The sequence below is a fragment of the Schistocerca serialis genome, chromosome 1 (genome assembly GCF_023864345.2).
Source record: "Schistocerca serialis cubense isolate TAMUIC-IGC-003099 chromosome 1, iqSchSeri2.2, whole genome shotgun sequence".
Classification (NCBI taxonomy): Eukaryota; Metazoa; Arthropoda; class Insecta; order Orthoptera; family Acrididae; genus Schistocerca; species Schistocerca serialis.
In genome coordinates, this window is record NC_064638.1 from 1066767213 (window position 1) to 1066784824 (window position 17612).

Below are 17612 nucleotides of genomic sequence, written 5' to 3' on the forward strand. Positions count from 1 at the left end.
AACATCGGCCGGAGACGGAGGATCTTTTCAAATCAGTACACCACTACATGACCAGCCACATTATAGTCAATCTTATCTCCCGAACGTGCATACTTCACAATCTATGAAATTCAAACCACTTTGTTTTCTTCGGTTAACCGACGTTCTGGCAGACGAAATATTGAGCGTGCAAAATTGGTAAGTTTAGTCTAAGGAATATTGAGTTTGTGGCATCCTGAGAATGAAAATACAGTTCGGAATCGCAGGTTTATTCGAAACCTCAAATAGGCAAAATCCTTACTGGTAATTTTAGGCATAGATTATGAGCTCAAAAAATATTTTGTTCAAGTGGAAAGGATGGCGCATCTTATATGCTTATAGCTAGTGTAATACACCTTTTTTGTGGTGGGTTGCCATTAGTTGTCTGCGTATTATTATTACCACTTACTGTCGTTTCATGCCAGTGGGGTAGTTATTCAGTTAAGATGGAGTGGTTTGCAAACGTGATGTGCTTTACGTATTTCCGCTTTTAAGTACTGTAGGTTATCAGAGTATCTTATGCTACAGTTATGCTTTTCTTTCATTCGTGTGCTAAATGACAGTCATTGAAAGTTAATCAACATAAGTCTGCACAACTTTAAGCAAAAACAGCGAAACAGTGTGTTTTAATTTGCTTTTCAACGTCACGCCGAGTTACCGCGTGGGTGTAACAGAACGTTTCTCCCGTCATCTCATATACTCGTAAAACTTGTCTAGTTATTTCGATGACTGAGGACAAGGTGTATAGTATTCGCCACGTGCTTTACGAGACACGAAAGTTCATTCAAATCCTTTCGGCGTCCCTTTAACAGCAGAAGTCGCTATGCAGCACTCGTATTCAAGCACAGAGGAGTCGTGCTATCTATCCCACCCTAGGAGGTTAAAATCTAAGCTTCTTCATACTTGGAATAGATTCCAACCTAATCTAACCTAACTTCCTCTGGACCTGTGTAAAATTGACGAAGGAGATCGGACGCACTATGAGCACGCTATCGGCCGATGTTATCGGGTGACCTCAGACGACAGCGTCTGTCGACCATTGTCGGTGCCTTACAGGCGTATCGGGCTCTCATAGCGCTGTCTCTGTCTGGCTGTCAAGAACGAAGGTTCCAGCTGTCAACAGGAGCGCGGAGTCTGTCCCGAGTGGACAAGCTCCAGTGGGCGCCTCCAGCGCGGCGCATATACGGGTGTGCGGACAGGACACGAAGTGCCGGCTGTGCGTCGGGCGAAATTGGTAGATATTGCTAATTACGAGAGATAATTTTTCTTCCTTTTCTTCTGCTTCATTTACTCTGTACACATATCTATGGTAGTTTAGAATATTTGTTGTTTTGTTTTATAGTGTGAAATGTGACTTTTCTGCTTTATTAATTTTGTTACGTCAATCTCTTTTAAGTGAGTATGCAAAAGTGTCAGTGAATGTTTGATCTTACCTGAAATGCGCTTGTGAAATCCTCTGTGTGAAACCAAATGTAATACTATTTTTCGAGGACAAAACTCTGTCTAACTCTCGTGCAGTTCCATTTACAAAAAAAAAAAAAAAAGACGGTATCCAGAATGAGATTTTCACTCAGCAGCGGAGTGTGCGCTGATATGAAACTTCCTGGCAGATTAAAACTGTGTGCCGGACCGAGACTCGAACTCGGGACCTTTGCCTTTCGCGGGCAAGTGCTCTACCAATATTCTTATTTATTTATTTATTTTTTATTTTCATTTTGTTCCTTTTCGTTCTTTGTATCTGCTCTGGGCGGACGTCGAAAGACACCCGTATCAGTTCGTTGTTGATCCATTAACTCAGTTTGTTTTATTACAGAGGGTAGCTAACCCACTGACCGAACACGCTGAGCTACCGTGCCGGCATTAACTGAGCTACCCAAGCACAACTCACGCCCCGTCCTCACAGCTTTACTTCTGCCAGTACCTCGTCTCCTACCTTCCAAACTTAACAGAAGCTCTTCTGCGAACCTTGCAGAACTAGCACTAGGAGACGAGGTACTGGCAGAAGTAAAGCTGTGAGTACGGGGCGTCAGTCGTGCTTGGATAGCTCAGTTGGTAGAGTACTTGCCTGCGAAACGTCCCGAGTTCGAGTCTCTGTCCGGCACACAGTTTTAATCTGCCAGGAAGTTTCAAGAGATGGTATTATTATGTGGCAGCTACAACCTTTAAAAAGAATTTGCGTGAACAAAGAGATGCTTCACATTATCGAAAATCGCTTATAGATATATTTACTCATCATGTATATGATACTGAAAGTTTAATCTCCTATGTGTGGTTTTAAAGCTTATCTTCACATGTTGCTTAAAACATCGCGTGATCCTCAAATACCAGAGCAGTAAGAAGACTTGTTATACAGGGCGTTTCACAATTTATGTTATGTAGAAATGACTCAGTAGATCAAGTTTTACAAAGGAACCTACTTCCAGAAACGTCATCCAAAAACACTACACAGTACCTGAGGAACTGTCAGCACTTGTTCATCTTCGCTAGTGTGAAACACATCTCCTCTAGCGAGTAAGTGCTCATAGCTCTTAGAGTATGTATTTTAGAGCCCATGTTTAATGCACATTTTTTTTCTTTTTTTGGTCCATACTACGACTTCTGAAATTTGCCTACCCTACAATCTTATCAACAACGTTACCTGTACATGTATTCCACTGTCAGAGGTATCAGAACGGTTTTCGCTTATATGATTTCACTTGTTGGTTTCCGGGGCAAGGACCCTTACCTCGGATTGATATATTTATCCGTCTGCGTCATCCTTGAAAGTTTGTAGCGTCATCACGGAACACCTAGTATATATACAGAATTACAGGCGCCGGCGCCTATAACTTTGACACTCATTAGCGTCGGTGGATGGCGTCTGCGGATCTGGGTTCCTATATAAAACTTGATCGATGAAGTCCCTCTAAAACCTCTAGAAGAATGTAGCATCAACTGCGAACAGCCCGTTAAAATGCATGTATAAACTCCATATTCTGACGGAGTCACACAGAATCCTCTCCAAGCTGGAGCCTGTGAGCGCACAGGTGGTCGCAGGTAACAGCGCTCGCAAGGGCCCACCAGCTAACTGCCGCAGCTCTCCACAGGTGGTACATTTACATCCCACGCACTCTCCCCTAGTTCACAAAATTCGTTCGCATCGTCCCCGCCCCTGTGACGGGGTATACTGAAGCAGTCAATATCTCAATGCAAATATTTCTACGAAGAATTTCGAATCCATCATGAATACGTCGTTTTCAATATAAGGAGTTCTTTCTAGTAAACAACGGCACTGCTTCCTCCTGGTCCTTTTTCTTTCTAGAAAATTATCTAAATACTACACTCACCAAAAGTAAACACGCTGTGAGGAAAAAAAAAAAGAAAAAAGAAATAAAAGGCTCATCACGAAGGAATTATCGGAATAGGATGGAAGTCGGTAGATGTGATATACATATACAGACAAATAAATCAATACAATTTCTCAAAAACCGGATGCATTACTCAAGAGAAAGAGCTTCACAAAATGACCAAGTCAATAATGCGCTGGTCCACCTCTGGTCCATAAACAAGCATTTACTCGGCTTCGCATTGACTAATAGAGCCGTTAAAGGATAATTAATTAAAATCCTCAGCTGCCGACAGGTGTTGTCGATATATTTCGATGGGGACAGCTGAAAATGTGTGCCTCGACCGGGATTAGAACCCGCCTTCCATGGCAGACGCTCTACCCGTCTGAGCCACCGAGGACTGCAAGGGATAAGTCACTGCAGTCGCGGTCGGGGCACACATTTTCAGCTGTCCCCATCGAGGTGTATCAACAACACCTGTCGACAGCTGAGGGTTTCAGTGTATTACCATTTATTCTAGAGATGCTGCACGGTCATCAATGCTATCTGTTCTTTCGAGAAAGTACTATCTTCATAACAGAGAGTCGTTGAATGTCCCCATGAGGGATATCGTGCCGATTTCTGTCCACTTAGTGCGTTATACACTCAAATCCCGAACTGGTTGATGGGCTCTGCCCATAATGCTCCAAACTTCCTCAATTGGGGAAGAGATCCTTGCTGGCCGTCGTAGTGTCTGGCAAGCAAGAAGACAAGCAACAGAAACGCTCACCATGTGCGGGAGGACACGAGAATATCATCGACATATAGCTGCGCTGTAAGTGTTCCGCAGATGACAATCAGAGGGGTCCTGCTATGAAAAGAACACCATTGGTTGTCAGACCGTATGGCGGACGACAGTAAGGTTAGGGTGAAATCTCAATGAATGGAGAACAAATGTCTTCAGTGATGAGTCCCGCTTCGAACAGCGAAGACATTTCTGGAGGCGCCCCGTACAGTGGCGGGATATCAACCCGATACGGCCCGACAACCACGATTGAGGTTGAACAGCCTCAGGATTCTCACGGTTCTCTTTCCAACTTCTGCGATTACTCTTCCATTCCCGTTCAACTGAACTGCCTACTCAGCTACTCGTTATCGCTCTATCTACAGGCTTAGAGAACTTCCAGCGTATGTACCGTTTATTCTCCATTAAGGGGCAGAAATTACTGCTAATAAAACACTATTTATCGTGTATACGGTCTGCTGATGCTGCTGCTTCTTCTTCTTCGTTCGGGTTAGATGCTGCAATCCCACACGGTTCAACAAAATGCCCATCCCGCCGTAAATTGCACACGATCGACGTTTTCAACTTGCAAGTTGGCTACTCCGTCAGGTACTAAGACTGTGGTGTTACTTCTTTCTGTTCTCCAGTCAGTATCTTATAAAAATGGATTCATGTATGTATGAATGTATGTATGTATGTTCAACAACTTCTCCTAAACCATAGTACGATTTCTACCAAACGTGGTACGCTTACCATTTGTTGTCTGTAAAGAAACCGTGTAGGGGTAAGAACAACACACCTCTCAAAGGGATAGAGGTGTATGTGTAAATGAAGCGTAACTCACTGTGCGCAAATACCCAGAATACACAGATCTAGGGTTAAATGTAATGACAACACATTTTGCACTGAATGAATCTGCAAAATTATATCACTGTACGGCACGTGGTTTAGGAGATAAAATTTCATAAACATCGAGGTGCGTGAAAAGTTACCGCATTATGCCTAACGTTTTAATTTATTACTTCTTTACCGCTAACTATTCGCTACACATTTTACGGACAGTATCCACACGAACCACTAAATGAAACCGCAATCCAATAATTTCTATTAACGTATTTAGAACCTAAGATCAGGCCATATGGCTAAATATCGCAGACAAATTTAACATCCTCTCTGGAGTAGTATTGAGTAGAACAGCAGAGAATCACACTTATCTGCGTGTCACCGACGGATATGCTCAACATCTCCTCTTAAGCCTCTCGATCGATATCAAGTAAACTTGGTTCAAATTGTACTTACTGTCTGGAGAGAAATATTGCGGGCGACAAAGCCATAAGATTCTCATTACGGTGTGGGTAATAACGAGCTAAATGGACAAAGATGAGGGCGGGGGTGGGGGGAGAGAAGATGCACAGAGAGAGGGGATGAGGAGATGGATAGAGAGTAGGGGGAGGAGGATTGGACACAGACGGGGGAGATGGGCAGAGAATGGGAGAGGAGGAGGCTGACAGAGAGGGAGGGGAGAAAGAGAGGAGGTGACTTTTAGAAGATTAGAATAAATAAATACTCTGGCAACGCCAGGTTTCTCAGCTGGACATCAATAAATTTAGTGAGATTACATCAAGCCGTCGCAGCTTCCTGAGGAGGCGTTTTCTGTGATCACTTTCCATCCTTGCACTGTGAGGTAACAACGCGTTCTGTTTTGGACTGGAACATGACTATACCGAATCCTGTGACCATGTCAGCTCCCGAAAAGCTCTGACGAGCCTTCGAAATTCGTGCCAAAATATAGAATGGATAACCTTACTGCACATCCGATGGCATACCATCTATCAATAACACTGTTTAAGACTCCTTCGGTAATAATCAATAAGTCTTTCTTATTAATTCTTGTCTTGTACAAAACTGCCTCACATGTTTCATACAATTTCAGTTTCATGAGTAACTTCAAAACACATCAAAATTGACATTGTTAAGTAACATATTTACACAAAGTTATAACTTCACTTTTAGAGAGAATCCCTATCGAACTAGATTGCTAGTATGGTATTTGACTGTTTTCTGGAAATTGTCTTAAATGACTGATTATTTCATTTTATGCTCTAAACAGTTTTCCTCTTGAGTTTAGGTATTCTTTTATAAAAACGGGAATGAAATTCAAATAATTTGAAGCCCGCTAAAGCGCTCCATTCGAGTCTTTGACGTTACTGGCTAGCTCGCTACTCCTACTGTCATAATACTAATTCAGAGAGATGTCTTGTCTTGGAAATGACACATCTATAAAAACTCCTAAAAAGTGGTTTTTGAGTGTTGCAGAGAATGATAATACGCGCAAATTGTGGTTACACTCTACCAGCAAATTACCACCACATCGACGCGCAAGTTCACTGTGGCGTGCATACTGTAAGACCTTCGGTACACACACCATCAGATTCTTTGACTTGTCGCTCTAACGAAGTAGGCGAGTGTCAGCAATACGTCTCGTGGTCTTATTGTGGCGTGTTTATCTTCTGCCATTAGGTCAGACGATAGAAATGCCACTTGCACGCTTAGAGTAGCAGTAGCAACTTTAAACAGAACTTGATTAATTTTCACACACATTTATTAAAATAATAAAAAGCGTAGACCTTACTTAACTTGATTCTGGATGCTATTTACAATTGACAATCTGAAGTTCCTTTGGTCTTGGTACGTTAATCTTATTCTCGCATATAGCTGATACTTGACAGTTTTCCTCTATACATTTATCTTCATGGCTATGTACAGGAATATGATAATCTTATTAGGCGCAGACTGCAACTTGAGTATAGACTGGTACAGACTAGTGCAGACAAATGCAGACTGGTGCAGACAAATGCAGACTAATGCAGACTGACTAATCGGAAGTCTGTACACTCGTTATAATACCTCGCGCATTCATGTATCACTGCGCGAGTGTGATCCGCGAGGAGGAAAGGTTCTACGTTAGCAGCAATCTCATTGGCTGCGTTACATATTAATATGCGGATCGGCGGAAGCAGAATTTGGTCCATCTCTAAGGCAGCGCCATCTCGTAGTGCGGAGACGGACGAGCGCTGCGCCTGCGCTGTTGTGCTTAGTGGGGCGCGCTCTAGTGGGAAAGTTGTGCACGCACTGACTACGTGGAACTATGTACACAACATTCACTAACTTAATTAAAAACGTGTTGCGCTGTGAAGTCAACATTAACTTACCTCCGACATATGCTCTCCCACTGTTACAACGGAGGACAGTGATATTCAACGAAATTAAACTCCTCGTGAAAATTGTCATTTTACCTAACTACACCTGAACCGCTCGGTAGATAAGTTGTCAGAGCGGTAGACCGACGAATTTCATACGACAATCTCCGTAGATTGCTGGCTCGAATCTAAACCGAAATAATATTTTAAGTTGTTTGTGAAACGACTCGACCGACCTCTCATATGGAAACCAAATCACAGTTACAAAACTTCACCACACCGATCAGAAACAGAATATTATGGTGTTTTCCTTGCTGTTTACATGCGCTTACATTTTCAATCACTCTTCACTCAAGTCACATTCAAAAATATATTTTCTAATTAATGGGACCACACGTTTTTGTGCTCTATTAGGAACAATATTTTTATCTTAGTACTGTCCAGCTAGGATCCTTATTGGTTAAGCTTTTGCAGTTTCATTATCTTAAAAAAGATGAAGTAAGTCAACTTCAGACACTAACGTTCGTTTATACATACAACCATCAAAGCACTTAGGGTTGTGTCAACTGCATGTTGTACACGCTTTATATCTCTGCATATAACCTCATCGTCCTATACCTCATTGTACAGTGAGCAGATGGAGATCTCTTCACTACTAGCAATGCTTTTCAAAAGAGCGAATTGTTTGTTCGCGAAGTAAACGCATTTATCCTCTGTTGAGCATTTCTCAGACTAAGATTAATCTGAAGCTACATATAACACATCCCACAATCGAAACAAAAGCGTTTAAAATTTTGATCTATCCAGGATTCAAACACTTGGCTTCTTAATTCGCAATCGACTGCGCTACCCGATGTGCCACCCGAAACCTGCTTAATACAGTATCTCTGCTGATTTCCTTGTAGGAAGGAAATCAGAACTAAGTTTAGCCAAGAATATTTTCAGTGTGTTTTAGATCGCAGCTCATGACTGATACTCGACAATCTAGTTGTAATATACGGACCCATTTGCAAAAGTTCTACAGTTCCTTAGTTTTGAGCATGTTTAATGACGTTGCAGGGAGCAGTGAAAAGAATGTCCGTCGTTGCACATATCGTCGCTCTAAATGGATGGGGCATAAACGCATCAACTTTCGCATGGCTTCGGCTATCACCGTTCACAATACTCGTTTCTATCGTTACTTAAAAGTTGTAATAGCTAAACTGTAAACTCTTTCGAGAAAAAGTACATAAAAACCTCATAACTTCGACTAACTATCCTACAACAAATGTGTATCTTCGTCTTACTCCTAGTCTAAGACGTCACCAGAGCATCAACCAGAGGCAGAGCGTTTCCGATCACGTGACCAGATCTTGATATTTACTGATTTTTAAGCTTTAATTGCATAAAAATAACAAATATTTTGTGAGAATATTCACCATAAATGATGTTTGAATGTTATAATCAATCAGAATAATAACAATCTGCCGGCCGCGGTGGCCAAGCGGTTCTAGGCGCTTCAGTCGGGAACCGCGCGACTGCTACGGTGGCAGGTTCGAATCCTGCCTCGGGCATGGATGTGTGTGAAGTCCTTAGGTTAGTTAGGTTTAAGTAGTTCTAAGTTCTAGGGGACTGATGACCTTAGATGTTAAGTCCCATAGTGCTCAGAGCCAATAACAAGCCGAACCATATTTTTAACACGGGAAAATAGCGTATACGAGCTGAGATTTTCACCGTCAAAACAATAAGGTCTTTGTTCAATAGGTACACATAGAAAAAATTAATTCAGTTTCCTCTAACTGGGGTATACTCACTTTCATTGTATCTCCTTTTTTTTTCTCCTGCAGATGCTGATATTCCTTTTCATGTGTGACCAGACCCTAGTTAATAATTCAAAAGTGCTCTTCGCTGTGGTGTCTCCGACTGCGAAAAATGTCTCCAAAAAGCTTTTTTTCGGTTTGGACTTTCTCATCTGCTACAGCATCTTTCTAGCAAATTAATGGATCCGATGTTCTGTCTTCCTTTCAATGTGCACTTTATATTTCTTTATTATTTTAACTTCACTTACCTAATTAAAAAAGTAAGCACTTTTTGTGGTGGTTGCTGTCACTGTTGTGGCCTTTATTCGTAATACTGGCTTGAAGCTGTTCCCCACGTTACAGAAGCCTATTCATTTGAAAACGCGTACTCTACTCAAACCTTGGTTTACCTCTACAATTTTAAACTGCTATCCCCACAGTTACTTCCATTACCGAACTGGTATTCGGTGTTGACGCTTAAGGACGTATTGTATTGTATTGTATCTTAACTGGGGTCCTAGAAAAGACAGAGAGACTCCGTCCCCGCCGCAGCCGCAGCGGTCCACAGCCCCACGACGACTACCGCAGTCCACTTCACCCCTCCTCCGCCCCACACCGAACCCAGGGTTATTGTGCGGTTCGGCCTCCCGTGGACCCCCCAGGGAACCTCTCACTCCAGACAAGTGTAACCCCTATGTTTGTGTGGTAGAGTAATGGTGGTGTACGCGTACGTGGATAACTTGTTTGCGTAGCAATCGCCAACATAGTGTAACTGAGGCAGAATAAGGGGAACCATCCCCGCATTCGCCGAGGTAGATGGAAAACCGCCTAAAAACCATCCACAGACTGGCCGGTTCACCGGACCTCGACACAAATCCGCCGGGAGCTCCTTCCCACCCGGAAAGCCGTGCGCTAGACCGCACGGCCAACCGGGCGGGCTTTAAGGCGTACCCAATAAGTAAAAATATTCGTCCCATATGCAACACGAAACCACGATCCTGAGACTTAGGTTCTCATACTCTTCTCCTTCTTCTTATAACCTATAAGGATATGTCTTCTTTTTGTCAAAATGCAGAATTTTTGAAACAATCGCTTGCACTTAGCATGTTTCTTCAGTGGCGACTCGCTGGTGTCCAGGACTGCTGGAGACGAGTGTAAGGGCCCCAGGTGGCTGGCGGGGAGGCGGCCGCAGACCAGGAGACAAATCGGCCGAGCCGGCAAGTGACGGACGGTCGTAATCCCGCTCCAGGGCCGGCGCTAAGAGTGAAATACGCGCGCCGCGCCCACCCCTGTGCTTTTTGCTTCGTCCCCGGCTGTTAGTACGCGGTCTGCCGGTACCACCTTACCGAGTCCGTCCTGAAGGGTAAGCTTTTGTGAAGTTTCTCTGCGCATTCATCAGCAGGTTTTACACGTTGTTCATAACTTATATCGGCACCCGGGTTCAGCAATCGCCCTTTCTCCTTCATCACCATGTGTCTATGCAGGGAGAACATGAATAAAACCGACAAGCGGCAGTCACGGACTCTTGACTGGAATAGAACAAAAAAGCTCCTATGAACATGTGTCCAGAAATGCATCGTAGCCACGGCAGATGGTGCTGACTAATGAAAGTTCCCCTGACCACGCGCCTGTGTTCCTCGGGGGTTGCAGGCTGTGTGATTGGCGTAGCGTACAGTGAGCAGCAGAATGGTCCGGTTTTCATGTCAGGAACAAGGCGATATGGTGTTTGTACACGGCAAAGCAGGTGGAAGCGGTCGAGAGGCAAAACCCGATCCTCCAAATTTGGTTTACGGACAGCCCGACGCCTCTCTGCACATTTGTCTGTCTGGAAGGACCCCTGATCACACGAACGCTTAAAAAAGGGTTTGAAATGTCGTGTGATGTGTTTCGTGTCTGTGAGGGTACTATTTTTGGTATAGCCGCGCTGCATCTCGACAGTTTCCCTGCAGTTTGTCGGTTTTGTAAATGTTCACCCGGGGTATAATATAACTTCATTATGATACATGGAATTGTGCCACTATCTATTTCAGCATTCTATTATTCAGTCTAAAAAAATGGTTCAAACGGCTCTGAGCAATATGTGACTTAACTTCTGAGGTTATCAGTCTCCTAGAACTTAGAACTACTTAAACCTAACTAACCTAAGGACGTCACACACATCCATGCTCGAGGCAGGATGCGAATCTGCGACCGTAGCGGTCGCGCTGTTCCAGACTGTAGTGCCAAGAACCGCTCGGCCACACCGGCCGGCTTTTTTCAGTCTGTTGAATGCTATGGTAAAAATATTAGGTATTGTAGTGTCGCTAACCAGGGTACGAGTAAAATTAATAAGTTGTGGTGAGCAAGCCGTCATTTGGTATGGAATTAGCAGCCGCAGGCTGCTAACCGCAATGTGGTCGACTTTTAAGGGGACTGCGAGATGATGCTAGCCGCACTCAGCGGAAAACTGCACCGCGCAGTGTTAATAACTGTAGCACGAACGTGGATGTCATCACACCAGAGCAAGTCTCTTGTTATGGGTGACGATAGTAGGTGCCAAGTTTTAGTGTAACAAATGCCCCTAAAAGCGATGTCAATACATCTGAATTTTTTTGAGACAGAGGTACTTCCTTTCGCCAGGGTCCAGCAGCACCACGACGCCAGGGCCTTGCCAGACAGTGAGACTACTGGGCGCCCACAGCAGCAGCCGTGGGTTTGAGACCAGGATGTGCCTATCGCCACCAGCGCTGAGTTCCTCTTGGGGCTTAACAGTAGTATCCAGCACCGCCAAACGGCCGTCCAAGCTAGCTACCGACAGCACTAGGATTCCCAGGGGACTGAAGTGTCTCAGCATCAGGGGGTCATCCGGCTCCCACCAAAGGGCAGTTCGTCGAATCTTGAACACAGCACTCTCCGAGCGCCACCACGGTGAATGCGTGCGGGGCCGAGGAGCTGCTTCCGTGTACCATCGTCAACGGAGGAGAAATGCACCGCAGACGTCGTGGCTGTAGTCCACAGAGGCCGTCGGACGTCCACGGGTCTGCCGTCAGCAACAAACGGTGCCTGTGCAGCACCCTCTCACAGCCGCCCAAGCCACCGCCTCTACACTTGCCTTCTAAGAACAACGGACTGTAGCGTGTTCCGCCTGGCTGAACTACGAAAAAAAATGTACAGAAGTTGAAGAAATCCTTCTCTACTGTCAACAACGTTCCCACTGGGCCCTCCGGAAAATCACCAGCACCACTTACCCCACCGAGTGCAACTGCACACTTCAATAAGAAGCGTATATAACACTTTCAACATAACCGCATTATTGTGTGTATGACTACCACCTGTGTAGACAGGTGAATTGTTCTGGCTGTATTTATAAAATCTAAGTAAAGCTGTAACAGTGTATTTTGATTCTTATGTGGAATTCTGAGAAACTGTACTATTCATAATATGTTGTTGTTGTCGTGGTCTTCAGTCCTGAGACTGGTTTGAAGCAGCTCTTCATGCTACTCTATCCTGTACAAGCTTTTTCTTTTCCCAATACCTACTGCAGCCTACATCCTTCTGAATCTGCTTAGTGTATTCATCTCTTGGTCTCCCTCTACGATTTTTACCCTCCACGCTGCCCTCCAATACTACAGTGGTGATCCCTCAATGTCTCAGAACATGTCCTACCAACCGATCCCTTCTTCTAGTCAAGTTGTGCGACAAACTCCGCCTCAATTATATTCAATACCTCCTCATTAGTTAAGTGATCTACCCAACTAATCTTTAGCATTCTTCTGTAGCAACACATTACGAAAGCTTCTATTCTCTTCTTATCTAAACTATGTATCATCCACGTTTCACTTCCATACATGGCTACACTCCATGCAAATACTTTCAGAAACGACTTCCTGACATTTAAATCTATACTCGATGTTAACAAATTTCTCTTCTTCAGAAACGCTTTCCTTCCCAATTGCTAGTCTACATTTATATCGTCTCTGCTTCGACCATCATCAGTTATTTTGCTCCCCAAATAGCAGAACTCCTTTAATACTTTAAGTGTCTCATTTCCTAATCTAATTCCCTCAGCATCACCTAATTCGACTACTTTCCATTATCCTCGTTTTGCTTTTGTTGATGTTCATCTAATATCTTCCTTTCAAGACACTGCCCATACCGTTCAACTGCTCTTCCAAGTCCTTCGCTGTCTCTAACAGACTTACAATGTCATCGGCGAACCTCAAAGTTTTTATTTCTTCCCCATGGATTTTAATACCTACTCCGAACTTTTCTTTTGTTTCCTTTACTGCTTGCTCAGTATACAGATTGAATAACATCGGGGAGAGGCTACAACCCTGTCCCACTCCCTTCCTAACCACTGCTTCCCTTTCGCGCCCCTCTGCTCTTATAACTGCCATCTGGTTTCTGTACAAATTGTAAATAGCCTTTCGCTCCCTGTATTTTACCCCTGCTACCTTTAGAATTTGAAAGAGAGTATTTCAGTCAACATTGTCAAAAGCTTTTTCTAAGTCTACAAATGCTAGAAACGTAGGTTTGCCTTTCCTTAATCTTTCTTCTAAGATAAGTCGTAGGGTCAGTATTGCCTCACGTGCTCCAACATTTCTACGGAATCCAAACTGATCTTCCCCGAGGTCGGCTTCTACCAGTTTTTCCATTCGTCTGTAAAGAATTCGCGTTAGTATTTTGCAGCTGTGACTTATTAAACTGATAGTTCGGTAATTTTCTCATTTGTCAACACGTGCTTTCTTTGGGATTGGAATTATTATATTCTTCTTGAAGTCTGAGGGTATTTCGCCTGTCTCGTACATCTTGCTTACCAGATGGTAGAGTTTTGTCACGACTGGCTCTCCCAAGGCTGTCAGTAGTTCTAATGGAATGTTGTCTACTCCGGGGGCCTTGTTTCGACTCAGGTCTTTCAGTGCTCTGTCAAACTCTTCACGCAGTATCATATCTCCCATTTAATCTTCATCTACATCCTCTTCCATTTCCATAATATTGTCTTCAAGTACATCGCCCTTGTATAGACCCTCTATATACTCCTTCTACCTTTCTGATTTCCCTTCTTTGCTTAGAACTGGGTTATCATCAAAGCTCTTGATATTCATGCAAGTGGTTCCCCTTTCTCCAAAGGTCTCTTTAATTTTCCTGTAGGCAGTATCTATCTTACCCCTAATGAGATAAGCCTCTACATCCTTACATTTTTCCTCTAGCCATCCCTGCTTAGCCATTTTGCACTTCCCGTCGATCTCATTTTTTGAGACGTTTGTGTTCCTTTTTGCCTGCTTCATTTACTGCATTTTTATATTTTCTCCTTCATAATATAAAGAGGTAATACGATCACATTTATTTTGCAACGACCGTATTCTCTCTGCTAAGCATTTACCACCGATGTCCAATCACTGCAACTTAATCTAAAAGGATGTAAGGGGCAGGTTATACATTTTGGCAATTCCAGCAAGTTTTCTCCACAATTTCTGAAATGTTTTCAGAGTATTATGGTCGCAAATTGCATACAGTATTTTCTATATTATAAGTTATACACCCATAGGCGCTACAGGGCCAACGGCCTGGCCGCAGTGGTAACACCGGTTCCCGTCAGGTCACCGACGTTAAGCGCTGTCGGGCTGGGCTAGCACTTGGATGGGTGACCATCCGGTCTGCCGAGCGCTGTTAGCAAGCGGGGTGCACTCAGCCCTCGTGAGGCAAACTGAGGAGCTACTTGATTGAGAAGTAGCGGCTCCGGTCTCGGCAACTGACATACGGCCGGGAGATCGGTGTGCTGACCGCATGCCCCTCCATATCCGCATCCTGTGTCGCCTGTGATCTGAGGATGCCATGGCGGCCTGTCGGTACCTTTGTCCCTCGATGGCATGTTCGGGAGGCTACATAACCACTCTGCAATTCGCAATTAAGTGCCTGGCAGATGGTTCATCGAACCACCTTGAAGCTATTTCTCTTCCTGGCATTCTCAAACAGCACGCGGGGAAACGGACACTGCAGCCTTTCAGTGAAAGCTCTGATTTCTCTTATTTTATTATGATGATCATTTCTCCCTACGTAGGTGGGCGCCAACAAAACATTTTCGCATCAGGGGAGAAAGTTGGTCACTGCAATTTCCTGATAAGATCCCGACGCGACGAAAAACGCCTTTATTCTGATAACTGCCACCCTAATTCGTGTACAATATCTGTGACACTCCCTCCCCTATTTCGCGATAGTAATAAACGAGCTGCTTCTCTCTGAAATTTTTCGATGTACTCCGTCAATCTTACCTCATGCGGATCTCACAACAGAAATTCTTCACAAGGGAACGGACAAGCGTAATGTAGGCAGTTTTTTTAGTAGACCTGTTGCATTTTCTAAGCATCATGCTAATAAATCACAATCTTTGGTTCGCTTTCCTCACAGTATTATCTATGTGAACCTTTCTATGTAGATCATTCGTAAGTGTAATTCCTAAGTATTTAATAACTGTTCACAGCCTTTAGATTTGCATGATTTCTAGTGTAACAGAAATTTAGCGGATTCCTATTAGTACCCATGTGGATTACTTCACACCTTTCATAATTAAGAGTCAACTGCCACTCCTCGCACCATACAGATATCTTGTCTAAATTGCTTTTGATCAGGGCAGTAAATTACAGCCTCTTCTGCAAAAACATGAGAGGGCTTGCCTCCAGATCATTTACATACTCATCGAGGACTGCCGCCTTACCACAACGAGAACTATGTTAGTTCATTGCTATGTATACTCTAATGGCTGGGATATCCTGACTCTCAAGATCTCATTGTCGATCCCACACAAGCCTCTCGTGGATTCCAACTACCTAGGGTGTTGTGGACCACCCTAAATCGCATATGCACCAAGCACGGTAGATGCCAGGACTTGAAGCTCGAATAAGGAATTGCTGAAAGTGCCAAGTGTGACTGCGGACACTAGCGACAAACAATATGGCACATAATCACAGAATGTCCTATACGGAAGTATGCTTGAACTCTATCCAGCAAACATTAGTTCTCTGTGGATGCAATCCCCTGGCTGCAAACTTCAGATATCCACCTATAACCACCTGGTTGCAATATTTAAAGAACGTTCCTATTGAAACGTCCCCTTTTGAACGATTATACTAGGCTGTGCTTAAACTGACACACAATATTTTTAGCGCAACGCAATCTGACTTTCAATAATGCCTACAAAAGAATGGCCCTGACTAACATTAACCTATACCTTTCACTTACCTCACAAAAATCTTCGTTACTCGAACTACTGCAATACAGCGAGCGCCACTACTGCCAGCTAAATAAAGATTCAAACTACGGAAGGCACTAACTACTGATAGGCATAATTAGCAAATGAAAGATTTTAATAGAGAACAAACAATGTATTTACCTTAATAGTGTTGAAAAATCATAATATACATAGCAGTTCATGACATCCAGTCTTACAAATTTCAAAACTCCGCCATTTCTCTCTCCACATCCACCACTGCTGGCGGCTCACCTCCAACTGCACAACGCTACGCGCTGTTAACATCCAGCTGCCCAACACTACAATAGCAGACAACAATGCAAACCAGCGACAGACTGCACACAGCACAGCCAGTGATTTTGATACAGAGCGCTACGTGGCGTTACCAATAAGAAAACATAAACAGCCTACTTACATAGCCCCCATGCTCCCCACAAAAAAATTTACGAATTGTTTTGGGCAGTGGCCAATAATGATTTGATAAAATTTTTCATAATTTCAATAACAAAGAAATCAAATGAACACACTTATTTATACAATGTTGGTCAAAAGCTAAAATTTTCTCACAGTCCATAAAGACAGTCCTGATCATTCATCACAGTAAAACTGCCGTTTCTTTTCTCAAAGTCTGAGCAGTAAAGACAGTGCACACGGAAGTAGTGAATTTCCATGCACTCTTGAAGAAGTAGTGTTGTCCTTCCAACGGAGAGACAGTGCTGACTCTTGACATGCTGACAGGTAATGGCTCACAACAGAGCAAACCCACCGCAGAGTCAGTCGAAGTTTTGAGGAATATTGGTAGGTAGGTCATCACAGAACAGACCACTGCAGTCTCGTTAGAGATTACGTTATTGGTGGGCCACCAGAGGTGCAGACCCACTGCAGTCCTTGTAGAAATAATGGTGTTGGTGAGTCATCAAAGGTGTAGACCCACTGTAGTCCTTGTAGAGACGGCCAGCACCCATCTCTTGCGACTGTGCAGGTGCACAATCACCATCGAAGAGTCTTGTGGACAATATAGCAAGTCCATGAACCACCACTTGTGCACTCACAAAATTTTTTTTGAAATGTCCTTAGAACCAGCAACGCTGTTATCCAGTCCCTTGCTGAATTATTAACACTCGTGCAAACAATATCAGTCCCTACTTCTCTCATATTGTCCATATACTATGACCAACAGAAACGTGTGCAGTGAAATGTAACTTACAAGATACTTAATTTGATGAACTGGTGTCAATTACAATTTTATAACGTAAGAATACAATAACAAAGGTACAAAATACATCATCAAAGAACATA

At 43.6% G+C, this 17612-nt stretch overlaps 1 pseudogene; it reads left to right on the plus strand.

Moving 5' to 3' along the window:
• The first annotated feature begins 14622 nt into the window (after positions 1–14622).
• On the plus strand, positions 14623–14740 carry LOC126425849 (5S ribosomal RNA; annotated as a pseudogene).
• Positions 14741–17612: the final 2872 nt, after the last annotated feature.